This window comes from Salvelinus namaycush, chromosome 3 (genome assembly GCF_016432855.1).
Source record: "Salvelinus namaycush isolate Seneca chromosome 3, SaNama_1.0, whole genome shotgun sequence".
NCBI classification, from domain to species: Eukaryota; Metazoa; Chordata; class Actinopteri; order Salmoniformes; family Salmonidae; genus Salvelinus; species Salvelinus namaycush.
Genome location: NC_052309.1, coordinates 88,308,620 through 88,322,583, shown reverse-complemented (window position 1 = coordinate 88,322,583; position 13,964 = coordinate 88,308,620).

Genomic DNA, 13,964 nt, shown 5'->3' with positions numbered 1-13,964 from the left:
ACATTTTAAACAAACATTAACATTGTTTCATCTTCAAATCTCTGTTTTGTGTGTAGGTGAGGGTAATGACATACCGTGTTGATAATAATGTATTGATATGTGTGAGCTGTGCAGTACAGTATTACTGCTCCAGGGGGCGCTGCATTGCAGCTGATCCTGTTCTTCCATTACCTCGGGTGTGTGTGGGGATGTGTAAGGGCTGATTTCCCAGACACAGATTAAGCCTAGTCCAATGGAGATCACTATGAAAAGTGCCTCTTTGTCCAAGACTTGGCTTAATCTGTTTCCAGGAAATCAGGCGTAAAGTATACTTCTACTTCTTTTCAACAGGATACCCACGGATGTGAACTGTATGTTGATGGGGTCGTCGAAGGACAGTTTGGTCTGCAGGTCCTGCAGCTCCTGGTGGTGCTGTCTGCTTCCAGCCTGCATCACATCCTCTACATGTACAGTCCCTGTCTGTCTGCTGTCTGTCACAATCACCATACACAGGTCTGGTAGTCTGGCAGGAGGAACACAGTCGGTTAGTCTGTCTAGCCCAGGCGTTCCGCTAGCGGAACTCCTCCCACATTCCACTGAAAAGGCAGAGCGCGAAATTCAAAAAATATTTTTTAGAAATATTTAACTTTCACACATTAACAAGTCCAATACAGCAAATGAAAGATACACATCTTGTGAATCCAGTCAACATGTCCGATTTTTTAAATGTTTTACAGCGAAAACAGCACGTATATTTATGTTAGCTCACCACCAAATACAAAGAAGGACAGACATTTTTCACAGCACAGGTAGCATGCACAAAGCCAACCTAACTAACCAAGAACCAACCAAACTAACCAAGAAACAACTTCATCAGATGACAGTCTTATAACATGTTACACAATAAATCTATGTTTTGTTTGAAAAATGTGCATATTTGAGGTATAAATCAGTTTTACATTACAGCTACCGTCAAAAATAGCACCGAAGCAGCCAGAGTAATTATAGAGACCAACGTGGAATACCTAAAACTCATCATAAAACATTTCTGAAAAATGCATCGTGTACAGCAAATGAAAGACAAGCATCTTGTGAATCCAGCCAATATTTCAGATTTTTTAAGTGTTTTACAGCGAAAACACAATATAGCATTATATTAGCTTACTACAATAGCCAAACACACAACCGCATTCATTCATCAAGGCACGTTAGCGATAGCAATAGGCACGTTAGCGTTAGCGAATAAACCAGCAAAAGATATTAATTTTCACTAACCTTCATAAACCTTCCTCAGATGACAGTCCTATAACATCAGGTTATACATACACTTATGTTTTGTTCGAAAATGTGCATATTTAGAGCTGAAATCAGTGGTTATCCATTATGCTAACGTAGCATCTTTTTCCCAGAATGTGCGGATATTTCTATTAGACTCTCACCTATTCTGACCAAATAGCTATTCATAAACATTACAAAAAAATACATGTTGTATAGGAAATGATAGATCCACTAGTTCTTAATGCAATCGCCGTGTTAGAATTCTAAAAATAACTTCCTTACCACATAAGGCTTACGTTATGTCGACCGAGTGCCCAAAACCTGGGCGCAAAACTACTAGTACACAGTTCGACAGATATATGAAATAGCATCATAAAATGTTTCTTACTTTTGCTGATCTTCCATCAGAATGTTGGACAAGGGGTCCTTTGTCCAGAACAGTCGTTGTTTGGATTTAGAACATCGTTTTTCCCTCTTGAATTAGCAAGCACACTGGCTAAGTGGCTCGAAGCTCTCCTTTCTGAACAAAGGCACACAACGCAACACGCCTAACGTCCCGAAAAAAATTCAATAATCTAATAAAACTATATTGAAAAAACATACTTTACGATGATATTGTGACATGTATCAAATAAAATCAAAGCCGGAGATAGTAGTCGCCCATAACGACGGCTTTTCAAAAGGCAATTCCAGGTCCATCTGCGCGCTCTCCAGAAAACAGGAAATTGATGACTCGTCGTGCCAAGATGATATATTCCACCTCAGACCAAGATAAACACTTCATTTTTTCTCTCACTTCATCTTGACATCTAGGGGAAGGTGTATGACGTGCATGTATACTCATACGTGTCATGCCCATTTATAGGCAGGCCCTTGAACAGAGCATAATTTTCAGACTTTCCACTTCCTGGTCAGAAAGTGTGCTGCCAAATGAGTTCTGTTTTACACACAGACAAAATTCAAACGGTTTTAGAAACTAGAGAGTGTTTTCTATCCAATAGTAATAATAATATGCATATTGTACGAGCAAGAATAGAGTACGAGGCCGTTTAAATTGGGCACGTTTTTCCCCCATAGTGTAAATAGCGCCCTCTATCCTCATCAGGTTTTAATATTACAGTAACACAATGATTGTTACATTACAGTAACACAATGGCAGTTACATTACAGTAACACAATGGCAGTTACATTACAGTAACACTGTCAGTAATATTACAGTAACACAATGTCAGTTATTACAGTAACATTACAGTAACACAGACAGGTACACTACAGTAACACTGTCAATATTATTACAGTAACACAAGGTCAGTAACATTACAGTAACACAATGACAGTTACATTACAGTTACAGTGCATTTGGAAAGGATTTAGACCCCTTGACTTTTTCCCCAAAAATTTTACGTCAACATTTTGTTACATTACAGCCTTATCCTAAAATGGATTTTTTTTAAAATCTTCCCCTCAACAATCTACACACAATACCCCATAATGACAAAGCAAAAACAGGTTTTTAGAAATGTTTGCACATTTATCCAAACTAAAAAACGGAAATATCACATTTACATAATTATTCCGACCCTTTACTCAGTACTTTGTTGAAGCACCTTTGCCAGTGATTACAGCATCAAGTCTTCTTGGGTATGACACTACAAGATTGGCACACCTATATTTGGGGAGTTTCTCCCATTCTGCTCTGCAGATCCTCTCAAGCTCTGTCAGGTTGGATGGGGAGCATCGCTACACAGCTATTTTCAGGTCTCTCCAGAGATGTTAGAACGGGTTAAAGCCCGGGCTCTGGCGGGACCACTCAAGGACATTCAGAGACTTGCCCCGAAGCTACTCCTGTGTTTTCTTGCCTGTGTGTTTAGGGTCATTGTCCTGTTAGAAGGTAAACCTTCACCCCAGTCTGAGATCCTGAGCTCTCTGGAGAAGGCTTTCATCAAGGATCTCTCTGTACTTTGCTCAGTTAATCTTTCCCTCGATTCTAACTAGTCTCCAAGTCTCTGCCACTGAAAAACATCCCCACAGCATGATGCTGCCACCACTGTGCTTCACCGTAGAGATGGTGCCAGGTTTCCTCCAGATGTGATGCTTGGCATTCAGGCCAAAGAGTTCAATCTTGGTTTCATAAGACCAGAGAATCTTGTTTCTCATGGTCTGAGAGTCATTTAGGTGCATTTTGGCAAACTCCAAGCAGGCTGTCATGTGCCTTTTACTGAGGAGTGGCTTCCGTCTGGCCACTCTAACATAAAGGCCTGATTGGTGGAACGCTGCAGACATGGTTGTCCTTCTGGGAGGTTCAACCATCTCCACAGAGGAACTCTAGAGCTCTGTCGGGTTCTTGGTCACGTCCCTGGCCAAGGCCCTTCTCCCCCGATTGCTCAGTTTGGCCAAGCGGCCAGCTTAAGGGAGAGTCTTGGTGGTTCCAAACTTCTTTAATTTAAGAATGATGGAGGCCACTGTGTTCTTGGGGACCCTCAATGCTGCAGACATTTTTTGGTACCCTTCCCCAGATCTGTGCCTCGGCACAATCCTGTCTCAGAGCTCTATGGACAATTCCTTTGACCTCAAGGCTTGTTTTTGCTCTGACATGCATTGTCAACTGTGGGACCTTATGTAGACAGGTGTGTGCTTTTCAAAATCATGTCCAATCAATTTAATCTACCACAGGTGGACTCCAATCAAGTTGTCGAAACATCAAGGCTGAACAATGGAAACAGGATGCACCTGAGCTCAATTTCGAGTCTCATAGCAAAGGGTCTGAAACTTATGTAAATAAGGTATTTCTGTTTTTTATTTGTAACAAATGTGCAAACATTTCTAAAAAACTGTTTTCACTCTTTCATTATGGTGTATTGTGCGTAGATTGATGAGGATTTTATTTTTATTTTTGAATAAGGCTGTAATGTAACAAAGTAAACGGTCTGAATACTTTCCGAATGCACTGTACATTACAGTAACATTACAGTAACAGCCTTCATTAGGTCCACTACTGTCCCGGTCTGTCACCACCACCATACACAGATAATGAGGTTCCATTTACAGGTACAGGTAAATAGACATCCTCCGGTGGTAATATTTCTTATTCAGAGTCAATCCAGCATAGTTCCTGTGTAGCCCTTTTACTGTGTTTCACATTAGCCAATAATTCTAATACACAATTTATGATATACAGTATCACATGCCTTTTATGTTCCTGCATCAGTAAAAGCAGGAAGTGCATCACCTATGCCTCTACTTCCATTCCTTCCAATTAGGCTGGACTGTCCACATGGAGGGATCTGTTGAGGGACAGACAAACAGTATACAGAGTAGACATGGGACCAGGGGGGGACTGTCCACATGGAGGGATCTGTTGAGGGACAGACGTAACGTATTATAAGCCTTTATAAGACATTATAAAGGCCCAGCAGCGTCACTGAGGAGGTCCTATGGCTGTAGCTACAGCTCACATAAGTGTACTGCTTATAAAGGTGATATGCCGTGGTTATAAATGTATTATGAACGTGGAAAGATACTACGCCTTGCAAAATAGTATTCATACCCGTTGGATTTCATTCCTGTCCTGCAGCTCAGTTCAGTAGCTTTGATGTGTCTGGGGTGTTTAATACCTGATCCACAGCATAATGATTAACTTGACCATGCTTAGAGAGATATCCAAGTCTGATTTGTTATTGTTGACCATCTACCAATCCCTGCTCTTCTTTATAATGCTTTCAAAAAGCTCCCTGGTCTTTGTAGTTGAATCTGTGCTTGAAATGTAATACTTGACTGAGGGACCTTCCAGATGTTGTATATATGGGGGACAGAGGAAGGGTTAGTCAATCAAAAGTCTTGTCAATCCCTATTATTTCACACAGAGTCCATGTAACTTATTATGTGATTTGTTAAGCCACATTTTACTCCCGAACTAATTTAGGCCTGCCTTGACAAAGGGGCTGAATACTTCTGCAATGACTATATTTTAGTCATGTAATTTGTATTACTCTTAAAAGATAAAACATGTATTCCTCCACTTTAACATTAGAGTATTTTGAGTAGATTGTTGACAAAAAGAATACAGTTATATCAATTTTAATTCCACTTTGTAACACAATGTCTTTGTAACACAATGTCAAATGTGAAGAAATCCAAGGGGTATGAAGACTTTAGCAAGACAGTGTATACAGAGAGAGGTACACAGGGGGGTGGAAACAGACAGGGATGGGTTGGTGGACATTATCCATGACAAGACAGTGTATACAGAGAGAGGTACACAGGGGGGTGGAAACAGACAGGGATGGGTTGGTGGACATTATCCATGACAAGACAGTGTATACAGAGAGAGGTACACAGGGGGGTGGAAACAGACAGGGATGGGTTGGTGGACATTATCCATGACAAGACAGTGTATACAGAGAGAGGTACACAGGGGGGTGGAAACAGACAGGGGTGGGTTGGTGGACATTATCCATGACAAGACAGTGTATACAGAGAGAGGTACACAGGGGGGTGGAAACAGACAGGGATGGGTTGGTGGACATTATCCATGACAAGACAGTGTATACAGAGAGAGGTACACAGGGGGGTGGAAACAGACAGGGATGGGTTGGTGGACATTATCCATGACATGACACTACAATACTAGAGTTAGTCAAACATCAGAAAGGAAACCCCTGCATCCCTGACCCTAACTTGACCTCCTGTGGACCCTAACCCGACCTCCTGTGGACCCTAACCCGACCTCCTGTAGACCCTAACCCGACCTCCTGTAGACCCTAACCCGACCTCCTGTGGACCCTAACCCGACCTCCTGTAGACCCTAACCCGACCTCCTGTGGACCCTAACCCGACCTCCTGTAGACCCTAACCCGACCTCCTGTAGACCCTAACCCGACCTCCTGTGGACCCTAACCCGACCTCCTGTGGACCCTAACCCGATCTCCTGTGGACCCTAACCCGACCTCCTGTGGACCCTAACCCGACCTCCTGTGGACCCTAACCCGACCTCCTGTGGACCCTAACCCGACCTCCTGTGGACCCTAACCCGACCTCCTGTGGACCCCTAACCCGACCTCCTGTGGACCCTAACCCGACCTCCTGTGGACCCTAACCCGACCTCCTGTGGACCCTAACCCGACCTCCTGTGGAGTTCTGTGGTTTCATAGTCGACCTCTCTCGGCTGTTCTGTTGGGAGCCGACATAAACAGCAGGCCACTATTAGAACAAATACGGCCCACCTCACTCACTCAATATTATTCCCATCAGGTCACAGGACATGTGAAGTCTTTCAGAGGGGAAACTGGACTTAATGGATATGTGAAAAAACAAACATGTTCAGTGCCAAGACAACCATGCTGAACCCAGTTCCTTACAGCCAAGACAAAGCAGAAACTGAGCTAGACAATCCAAGTAAAAACATATTTGATTTGTAAAAAACATGTTTCTGAAAAGGAAATCTCAAAAGGAAGCATTGAAAAACATACCCTCAGTCTAAATAAGTCCAGTCACATACAGGTCCTTTAGTTTGTACTCTACAGTTGGTAATTCAAAGAAAAAACATGTGGTTTGCCAAATAAGGGTGAATAAAGAGAAATAATCCAACTAGTCTAACTCTGTGGATAATCTCTGCACCCAACACCAAATTAGCTAGGCTGTGATAAGAGACTATTGTGTATGGCAATGTCAAGAGAGTTAACCTACCTACAGCACCAGAGCCAGGTTGGGTTCCCAGGTGTCTTCTGTAGTGAGGAGACCACCTGTAGAGGTTGTAACACAGCCCTTCTAGGGAACACACTGAGCTGTCTGAGGTGGTGAGTAGACATGGTCTGAGGTACCAGAAGGACAGGACAGAGGAGGAGACTGGAGGGACCTTTGACCGAAGGCTTCAGGAGAGAGAATCCCAATGTGTGTAGTGATATGTTTAACTCTTATCTAAACTGGTCTGATTGGGTATTTACAGGTTACAGGTAATGACCTGGGCTGTAGGCTATATAGCCCACAGTCATGTAGAGGCAACGGTTATAGCTGATTGGGTATTTACAGGTTACAGGTAATGACCTGGGCTGTAGGCTATATAGCCCACAGTCATGTAGAGGCAACGGTTATAGCTGATTGGGTATTTACAGGTTACAGGTAATGACCTGGGCTGTAGGCTATATAGCCCACAGTCATTTAGAGGCAACGGTTATAGCTTGGTATGTCAGGGTGGGTTGTTTAGTGAAAGAAAGAGGGTAGTCAGTTCACAAAATGTTCATTTAGCGATTTTAAATATTTTTTAAAAAAGTATATACTGTTCTAAATTTTTCTGGCTTGCACTGTGATGTGTTTGGAAATGTGTGTTGGTGCATGTTAGAGGATGCAAGCTGTGAAAAACTGAAAATAATAAGTTAATTTACTTTCAACCCTCAAGCTTCCAAAATGCTCACAGGAGACTGAACAGGGCCCTTCATGGTAGCCCGTCACCGAAGACTGAACAAGGCCCTTCATGGTAGCCCGTCACCGAAGACTGAACAGGGCCCTTCATGGTAGCCCGTCACCGAAGACTGAACAAGGCCCTTCATGGTAGCCCGTCACCGAAGACTGAACAGGGCCCTTCATGGTAGCCTGTCACTGAAGACTGAACAGGGCCCTTCATGGTAGACCGTCACCGAAGACTGAACAGGGCCCTTCATGGTAGCCCATCACCGAAGACTGAACAAGGCCCTTCATGGTAGCCCGTCACCGAAGACTGAACAGGGCCCTTCATGGTAAGCCCGTCACTGAAGACTGAACAGGGCCCTTCATGGTAGACCGTCACCGAAGACTGAACAAGGACCTTCATGGTATCCCCTCACTGAAGACTGAACAGGGCTCTTCATGGTAGCCCGTCACCGAAGACTGAACAGGGCCCTCCACATTAGCCCTTCACCGAAGACTGAACAAGGCCCTTCATGGTATCCTGTCACTGAAGACTGAACAGGGCTCTTCATGGTAGACCGTCACCGAAGACTGAACAGGGCCCTTCATGGTATCCTGTCACTGAAGACTGAACAGGGCCCTTCATGGTATCCTCTCACTGAAGACTGAACAGGGCTCTCCATGGTATCCCGTCACTGAAGACTGAACAGGGCCCTCCATATTAGCCCTTCATCGAAGACTGAAGAAGATACCTGACAACATGATTGAGTGATCAGGGCTTTCACTGTTTGGCCCAGGTTGGGGGAAGGAAATTGTGAAAAAGGAAGTTGAATTAGTCTATTAACTTTCAAACCTCAAGCTACCAACATACTTCACCAACCATCATAGGAGCCGTCTCACTGAAAGGCCAACGATGACAATTGATCTGGTAATTTATCAGATAATTGATCAGGTAATTTTCAGATAATTGAGCAGTTAATTGATCAGGTAACTGATCAGATATTTGACTGATCAGGGCTTCACTGGACACAGTCTTCAGTATTATGTGTTTACCAGAAAATAAAAATAAAAGTAGAAAAACTGGTTAGGTTAAAAAAGACTCATAAGACATGACAAGAATCTGGGTTGTGAGTGACAGGACATGCTAATGGAGGCACGTCTTATACAGTATGTGGCAGAGTCTGGACAATATCTTAAAAAGTACACAAAATTTGACAAATAGGCTTCATTGGTAATTTTTCAAAACTGTCATTTGGCTGTCATGATGATTATTAAAACAACTGTACATAACACATTCCACAAGGTGGCGATAAAGGTGAGTGGAAGGAAATGAGACAGTAGAAGGAAGTGAATGACATCAGAGCTGTATTAACAAGAATTGTTGTATTAAAGTTGAAGACCTATTCAATCTGATCCGTCCTCAAATTCAGATTATTATTATACAGTGATAAAACAAGACTGACACATGAACACAAATCAACTTACTTTTATAGAAAATGTTTAATATTCTGTAAACATTCAATATTAAATCTTCAGAAATAAGTTGACTAAAATACAAAATATTTGTATATCCTTCCATACATAAGGCTATTGTTTCATTTTCAGTTATATTAAGGCATCTAAGAAGTCACAGAGGATATTCAAAAAGGTGCAGGAATACATTCATAGCCATACTCAGTGTTGTCACGGTGACAGTGTACAAACAACCATAATCTCCTCCTAAAGCCAAACAGTTAATTAAAGCACTAAATAGTTAGGTCGCCCATGTTATTGGCAGTACAATTGCCGCAATTCGTGAGTAACACTGCTCTAGCACAGGGTTGTCAAACTCATTTTGCCCTGCGGGCCGTATTCAGTCTTCACCAAGGTCTGGAGTGCCGCACTTAAAATGTGTATATATTGTCTTGGCGTCAAAATGTGCAAAATGTCCTCTATCCATCGGTTTTGGAATTTTTGATGCTCCCTGACTGTCTAGCTTTCATTATGATGACTGTTAGCTAGCTGGACAGAGTGAAGAGACTATAAATGTAGCTTTCATTTGGATGACTGTTAGCTAGCTGGACAGTGTGAAGAGACTATAAATGTAGCTTTAATTATGATGACTGTTAGCTAGCTGACAGCGTGAAGAGACTATAAATGTAGCTTTCATTTGGATGACTGTTAGCTAGCTGGACAGAGTGAAGAGACTATAAATGTAGCTTTCATTATGATGACTGTTAGCTAGCTGGACAGAGTGAAGAGACTATAAATGTAGCTTTCATTATGATGACTGTTAGCTAGCTGAACAGAGTGAAGAGACTATAAATGTAGCTTTCATTATGATGACTGTTAGCTAGCTGAACAGAGTGAAGAGACTATAAATGTAGCTTTCATTTGGATGACTATTAGCTAGCTGGACAGAGTGAAGAGACTATAAATGTAGCTTTCATTTGGATGACTGTTAGCTAGCTGGACAGAGTGAAGAGACTATAAATGTAGCTTTCATTATGATGACTGTTAGCTAGCTGAACAGAGTGAAGAGACTATAAATGTAGCTTTCATTTGGATGACTATTATCTAGCTGGACAGAGTGAAGAGACTATAAATGTAGCTTTCATTTGGATGACTGTTAGCTAGCTGGACAGAGTGAAGAGACTATAAATGTAGCTTTCATTATGATGACTGTTAGCTAGCTGGACAGAGTGAAGAGACTATAAATGTAGCTTTCATTTGGATGACTATTAGCTAGCTGGACAGAGTGAAGAGACTATAAATGTATCTTTCATCATGATGACTGTTAGCTAGCTGGACAGCGTGAAGATACTAGATTTAGGTCCATTATCATTTTTAAATATTTATGGTTTGGTTTTAATCATTTAAATGTCGATTGAGATCGTTGTTAGTCAAAAAATTAGTAACAAATTCAAATATTTATTTGTGTCTACTACGAGCCGTATGTTAAACAGTTCCACAGTAGCGTCTACTAGTGGGCCGTATGTTAGACAGTTCTACTGTAGAGTCTACTAGTGGGCCGTATGTTAGACAGTTCTACTGTAGAGTCTACTAGTGGGCCGTATGTTAGACAGTTCTACTGTAGCGTCTACTAGTGGGCCGTATGTTAGACAGTTCTACTGTAGAGTCTACTAGTGGGCCGTATGTTAGACAGTTCTACTGTAGCGTCTACTAGTGGGCCGTATGTTAGACAGTTCTACTGTAGAGTCTACTAGTGGGCCGTATGTTAGACAGTTCTACTGTAGCGTCTACTAGTGGGCCGTATGTTAGACAGTTCTACAGTAGCGTCTACTAGTGGGCCGTATGTTAAACAGTTCCACAGTAGCGTCTACTAGTGGGCCGTATGTTAGACAGTTCCACAGTAGCGTCTACTAGTGGGCCGTATGTTAGACAGTTCCACTGTAGCGTCTACTAGTGGGCCGTATGTTAGACAGTTCTACTGTAGCGTCTACTAGTGGGCCGTATGTTAGACAGTTCTACTGTAGAGTCTACTAGTGGGCCGTATGTTAGACAGTTCTACTGTGGCGTCTACTAGTGGGCCGTATGTTAGACAGTTCTACTGTAGAGTCTACTAGTGGGCCGTATGTTAGACAGTTCTACTGTAGAGTCTACTAGTGGGCCGTATGTTAGACAGTTCTACTGTAGCGTCTACTAGTGGGCCGTATGTTAGACAGTTCTACTGTAGCGTCTACTAGTGGGCCGTATGTTAGACAGTTCTACTGTAGCGTCTACTAGTGGGCCGTATGTTAGACAGTTCTACTGTAGCGTCTACTAGTGGGCCGTATGTTAGACAGTTCTACTGTAGAGTCTACTAGTGGGCCGTATGTTAGACAGTTCTACTGTAGCGTCTCCTAGTGGGCCGTATGTTAGACAGTTCTACTGTAGCGTCTACTAGTGGGCCGTATGTTAGACAGTTCTACTGTAGCGTCTACTAGTGGGCCGTATGTTAGACAGTTCTACTGTAGCGTCTACTAGTGGGCCGTATGTTAGACAGTTCTACTGTAGAGTCTACTAGTGGGCCGTATGTTAGACAGTTCTACTGTAGCGTCTACTAGTGGGCCGTATGTTAGACAGTTCTACTGTAGCGTCTACTAGTGGGCCGTATGTTAGACAGTTCTACTGTAGAGTCTACTAGTGGGCCGTATGTTAGACAGTTCTACTGTAGAGTCTACTAGTGGGCCGTGTGTTAGACAGTTCTACTGTAGAGTCTACTAGTGGGCCGTGTGTTAGACAGTTCTACTGTGGCGTCTACTAGTGGGCCGTATGTTAGACAGTTCTACTGTAGAGTCTACTAGTGGGCCGTATGTTAGACAGTTCTACTGTAGCGTCTACTAGTGGGCCGTATGTTAGACAGTTCTACTGTAGCGTCTACTAGTGGGCCGTATGTTAGACAGTTCTACTGTAGAGTCTACTAGTGGGCCGTATGTTAGACAGTTCTACTGTAGAGTCTACTAGTGGGCCGTATGTTAGACAGTTCTACTGTAGCGTCTACTAGTGGGCCGTATGTTAGACAGTTCTACTGTAGAGTCTACTAGTGGGCCGTATGTTAGACAGTTCTACTGTAGAGTCTACTAGTGGGCCGTGTGTTAGACAGTTCTACTGTAGCGTCTACTAGTGGGCCGTGTGTTAGTCAGTTCTACTGTAGAGTCTACTAGTGGGCCGTATGTTAGACAGTTCTACTGTAGCGTCTACTAGTGGGCCGTATGTTAGACAGTTCTACTGTAGCGTCTACTAGTGGGCCGTATGTTAGACAGTTCTACTGTAGCGTCTACTAGTGGACCGTATGTTAGACAGTTCTACTGTAGAGTCTACTAGTGGGCCGTATGTTAGACAGTTCTACTGTAGAGTCTACTAGTGGGCCGTATGTTAGACAGTTCTACTGTAGAGTCTACTAGTGGGCCGTATGTTAGACAGTTCTACTGTAGCGTCTACTAGTGGGCCGTATGTTACAGTTCTACTATAGCGTCTACTAGTGGGCCGTATGTTAGACAGTCCTACTGTAGCGTCTACTAGTGGGCCGTATGTTAGACAGTTCTACTGTAGCGTCTACTAGTGGGCCGTATGTTAGACAGTTCTACTGTAGCGTCTACTAGTGGGCCGTATGTTAGACAGTTCTACTGTAGCGTCTACTAGTGGGCCGTATGTTAGACAGTTCTACTGTAGCGTCTACTAGTGGGCCGTATGTTAGACAGTTCTACTGTAAAGTCTACTAGTGGGCCGTATGTTAGACAGTTCTACTGTAGAGTCTACTAGTGGGCCGTATGTTAGACAGTTCTACTGTAGAGTCTACTAGTGGGCAGTATGTTAGACAGTTCTACTGTAGCGTCTACTAGTGGGCCGTATGTTAGACAGTTCTACTGTAGCGTCTACTAGTGGGCCGTATGTTAGACAGTTCTACTGTAGAGTCTACTAGTGGGCCGTATGTTAGACAGTTCTACTGTAGCGTCTACTAGTGGGCCGTATGTTAGACAGTTCTACTGTAGCGTCTACTAGTGGGCCGTATGTTAGACAGTTCTACTGTAGCGTCTACTAGTGGGCCGTATGTTAGACAGTTCTACTGTAGCGTCTACTAGTGGGCCGTATGTTAGACAGTTCTACTGTAGCGTCTACTAGTGGGCCGTATGTTAGACAGTTCTACTGTAGCGTCGACTAGTGGGCCGTATGTTAGACAGTTCTACTGTAGAGTCTACTAGTGGGCCGTATGTTAGACAGTTCTACTGTAGAGTCTACTAGTGGGCCGTATGTTAGACAGTTCTACTGTAGCGTCTACTAGTGGGCCGTATGTTAGACAGTTCTACTGTAGCGTCTACTAGTGGGCCGTATGTTAGACAGTTCTACTGTAGAGTCTACTAGTGGGCCGTATGTTAGACAGTTCTACTGTAGAGTCTACTAGTGGGCCGTATGTTAGACAGTTCTACTGTAGCGTCTACTAGTGGGCCGTATGTTAGACAGTCCTACTGTAGCGTCTACTAGTGGGCCGTATGTTAGACAGTTCCACTGTAGCGTCTACTAGTGGGCCGTATGTTAGACAGTTCCACAGTAGCGTCTACTAGTGGGCCGTATGTTAGACAGTTCTACTGTAGCGTCTACTAGTGGGCCGTATGTTAGACAGTTCTACAGTAGCGTCTACTAGTGGGCCGTATGTTAGACAGTTCTACTGTAGCGTCTACTAGTGGGCCGTATGTTAGACAGTTCTACTGTAGAGTCTACTAGTGGGCCGTATGTTAGACAGTTCTACTGTAGAGTCTACTAGTGGGCCGTATGTTAGACAGTCCTACTGTAGCGTCTACTAGTGGGCCGTATGTTAGACAGTTCTACTGTAGCGTCTACTAGTG